Here is a 4,363-nt window from a genome sequence, read left to right on the forward strand (position 1 = left end):
GCCCGGCAGGAGGGGGGCGGGGACCGGGAAGACGAGGGGGGGAGGGGCTGAGCCCGGATGAGGCTCTGGGAAGGAATGCCCCGCTCAGGAGCCCCCCCGGAGCCCCGCTGGGAACTCAGCTCTCCGCCTGATGACGTCGTGTTGGCCCGAGCACTGCGACCCGAGTCCAGCTGCGAATCTGCAGCTCCGTGGGGCTGCCCGCTGCCCGGGAGGGAGGAGTGTCAGGCTGTCCACTTGCCCGATGCTTTCCCTCGGCCCCCTCTGGGCATTTCGGGGCGCGGAGGCCTGGGAGGGGCGGGTCCCCACCTGGTGTTTTAATTGTCCCCAGGGGCTGTGATGGAAAAGCCTGGAGGCCGCAGGGTGAGGGCTCCAGTGAGGGGGCGGTGCAGGTGTTTTGGAGGGCAGAACGGGTGGCTGGACAGCAGTGCCACGCAGGTGGTACCCCACACCCCCTTCCACCCCGGAATCTGCCCAGGGTCCCTTGCGGGCTTCTGGAGCCAGGAATTCCCTTTTCTCCAGCCCTAATAGCAGTCAGATGGCGCAAGTGGAAAATCACAGCGCTCGCCCGGGGACTGGGCTGAGCGGGGAAATTGGCGGCCGTGGTGCCTGGTGTGTGCGCCGCGCGGGAGGATGAGTCAGCCTCCCCCAACCCCGGCGAGTCCCCACAGGGTCCTGGGGCACCCAGCCAAAGCCTGGGGGGCGGTGCAGGGGCCAGAGGGGTGGCCGTGAGGACGGGGGTGGTGAGCAGTGGCTTCCCAGGAGCCACCAGGGAAAGCTCCCTGCCCTGGGCCAACTTTCTCATGGCCCAGGGAGCCTGAGGGAATTCTGAGCAATGTTTTCCCTGTGGGAGCACATGATGCCCAGATTGGGGTTGGGGGGTGCCTCTGTGGGCATCTTAAAGAGAAACCAGAAATAGAGCTTCCCCTGCACCTGCCCGGGAGCTGCAGCCCTCCTGTGGCGGGAGGAGCTCCATGTCCCTGGCCACATGCGAACCTCAGAAGGGGCTCAGATTGTTCCCTGCTGGGGCCAGCTGGCCTCCCGGGGCCTTTGTTTTTAGGGAGGGGTTGGGGGAGGGCTCGAGGATGCTGACGGTCACGGCCACGCCCGAGGCTGGGCTGGCAGCAGGCAGAGGTGGGGACCCTCCCCTCCTCTCCCAGGCCGGCCAGCTGGGGCCCAGCTGGGCTGCTTGTTTACGTGGGGAGGCCGGGGGAGGCCAGTCCAGGCAAGTTCCAAGTGTAATTGCATCTGGACTCTTAAAAGGAATTGTGTGAAGTGGGCAGCGGCTCTGAAGTCCACCGCCTTATTTGGTATGGAAATCTGTTTCTTTCAAAACTAATGAGAGGTGCTTGTAAATGGGAAAGCCATTCTTTGCTTGGGTTTGCTGCGTCCCATTGCCACCCACTGTCCTCTGGCCTGGAGGCCAGGCTTCTGCAGGGACATGGCTCCCATGGCTGCCTCCGATCTTGGGTGACCCTGGGACTCGGTTCCTCATCTGTCAGGTGGGAAGAATAATGACTCCCGGAGTAGCAGTGAGAAAGGAATCATGTCCCGGGTAAGAAAGCTCTTTGTGACCCCAGAAACACTGTGTCATTCATTCCCTCTCTCCCCTCACAAGGCTTAGGGTGACTTGGAGGGGGCCGGCCCAGTGTTGGCCCCGTGAGACACTGTCCCTGCACTTCCAACCCTCATGTTCTGTCCTCATGCCCTGAACAGCCACCACCCTGCCGTCAGTGGCCCTCCTCCACCCCTCCCAGGAGAAGGGAAGTTTATTTGTAGTGGTCCAGTGCCATGGGCCTCACAGGTGGACTCTGGTCTCACCCCCACCCCAGGCCCCCTACAAGGGTGCAGGCCAGGACCCTCCTCTGCTGGGCCCTCCTGTGGCCCCTCGTTGCCCAGCTGCTCCGAGTCGGACCCTCCGAGCCAGCAGGGAGGGCGCAGAGCCTCCCAGGCAGACCCGCACACACTGCAGAGCGCCTGCCGGGTACCGTGCACTGTGCTCTGGGCTGATACAGGCAGATGAGGTCTCTGCCCTCCCGGAGCTGCCATCAAGCTGGGAGGCAGACCAGAATCAGATGACCCAGACATACGTAAAATCACAGCTGAACAGAAGGCACCAGCATGCCAGGGAGATCAGGACGGCTTCCTGGAGGAGGTGATGAGGGAGCCTGTGGGGAAAGTTGGGCAGGAGCAACTCAGGTGAGAAGGGTAAGGAAGACATCCCCAGCAGAGGAAACTGCATGAGCAAAGGCCCTGAGGCAGGAGGCGTGCTTCACCAGTGGATGGGGTGCTGGATGAGGCCGGGGGGAGGCAGAGAGGGCAGAGACCTGGATGAGGCCCCCAAATGGGCAGCTCTGACTGGCCCTTCCTGGCCCAGAATCTCGCCCTCTGTGTCCTGTTCTCACCTCTCTGTCGACCTTTGTCCGCTCTGCTCAGGGGACAAGTGCAGTGAGGATGATGACAATTACATCTGCCTGTTGCTGTGTCCTCTGAGCCAGGGCTGCATAAATGGGATCGTTTCATCCTCACAGCATCGCCCATTTTACACCTTCATTCAACACACATTTACCGGGACTTCCCTGGTGGTCCAGTGGTTAAGACTCCGTGCTCCCAATGCAGTGGGCATGGGTTTGATCCCAGGTCGGGGAACGAAGATCCCGCATGCTGCTCGGTGTGGTCAAAAAAAAAAAAAAAGTGTACAATTCAATGGTTTGAGTGTATTCAGAGAGTTGTGCAACCATGACCACCATCTAATTTTAGAATGTTGCTTTCACCGCCTAAAAGAACCCCATACTTATTGGCAGCCTCCGCAGCCCCTGGCCACTACTCAGCTAATTTCTGTCTCTATGGATTTACCTGTTCCGGACATTTCACAGAAATGAAATCACACAGGTCTTCTGTGTCTTGATCCTTTCACTCAGCGTAAAGTTTTCAAGGTTCTTACATGCTGTGAATTCGCATATCAGCGCTGCGTTCCTTTTTACGGTGATAGGCTGGTTCTCTAGGGTCCAAAACCCCTTTCTCTTCTGCTTGGCTAAGGTCCTCCAGGAGACAAGGCAAATGTGTACCTGGTCTGGGTGTCCCAGGTTAATTCCTGAGGCCATTTGGTTTCAACCCTTGAGATTAAAAAGGTCTCTCCAAGGTCTAGCCTGTTCTCCTGATGGGGAAGAGTGAGGAGGACACCTCCTCCAGCCAGGATGGAGCACCCGTGATGGAATGTGCATCTTAGGAATCTCTGCAGAAGCCTACATTCTCCTTTGTTCTGCATGTGGAAGACTATTCATTTGTTCATTTATCCATCCATCCATCATCCATCCATCAATCCACCCATTATCCATCCATCCATAATCCGTCTTACATCCATCCATCCTTCATCCATCCATCCATCATGCATTTTACCTCCATCCTTTCATCCATCCATCCTTCCATCCATAATCCATCCAACATCCATTCATCCATCACCCATCCATCCATCCACCATCCATCCATCCGTCCATCTATCCATCCATTCTTACCTTCATTCAACACGTATTTACTGAACACCAACAAAGTTGGGGCTGGGGAAAGAATTGTGGAGGAATCAGACATGAAGGAAGAGAAGAACGGGTGATAAATAGAAACAAATGAACACAAGAATTCCAACCGGAATCAGTGCGGTGAGGATAATGAACAGGTGTGGTGATAGAAAATTATGTGGTAGAAGAAAAGAGGGTGTGATGTAGGTGGAATAATGGCTCCCTAAAGATGTTGAAATCCCAATCCCCAGATCCTGAGCCTATAGGAACTTATGTGGCAAAAGAGACTTTGCAGATGTGCTGAAGTTAAGGATCCTGAGAAGGAGAGATTATCCAGGGTTATCTGGGTGGGCCCTGTATAATCGCAATGGTCCTTACAAGAGGGAGGCAGGAGGGTCAGCGTGAGATGTGATGATGGAAGATGATCAGGAGCTCAGTCAGGTGATGTGATGAGTGAAGAAAGAGGTTGGAGGGATGTGAAAAAGGGGCCATGGACCGAGGATGCAGTAACCTCTAGAAGCTGAAAAAGACAGGGAAATGGATTGTACCCTAGGGGCTCCAGCCCTGCCGACACCTTGAGTTTAGGCTTCTGATCTCTAGAACTACAAGAGAATAATGTGTGGGGACTTCTCTGGCACTCCCGCTGCACGGGGCATGTGTTTGATCCCTGGTCGGGGAACTAAGTTCCCACATGCATGCCACACCGCAGCCAAAAAAAAAAAAAAAAAAAGAAAAGAGAGAGAATAAATGTGTGTTGACTTAAGCCACCAAGCTTGTGGGCATCGGGTACAGCAGCAACAGAAAAACTGAGAGTGGTAGATAAGCCTTTTCAGCAAGGCCAGGCTGAAAGC

This window comes from Delphinus delphis, chromosome 8 (assembly GCF_949987515.2).
Source record: "Delphinus delphis chromosome 8, mDelDel1.2, whole genome shotgun sequence".
Taxonomy (NCBI): Eukaryota; Metazoa; Chordata; class Mammalia; order Artiodactyla; family Delphinidae; genus Delphinus; species Delphinus delphis.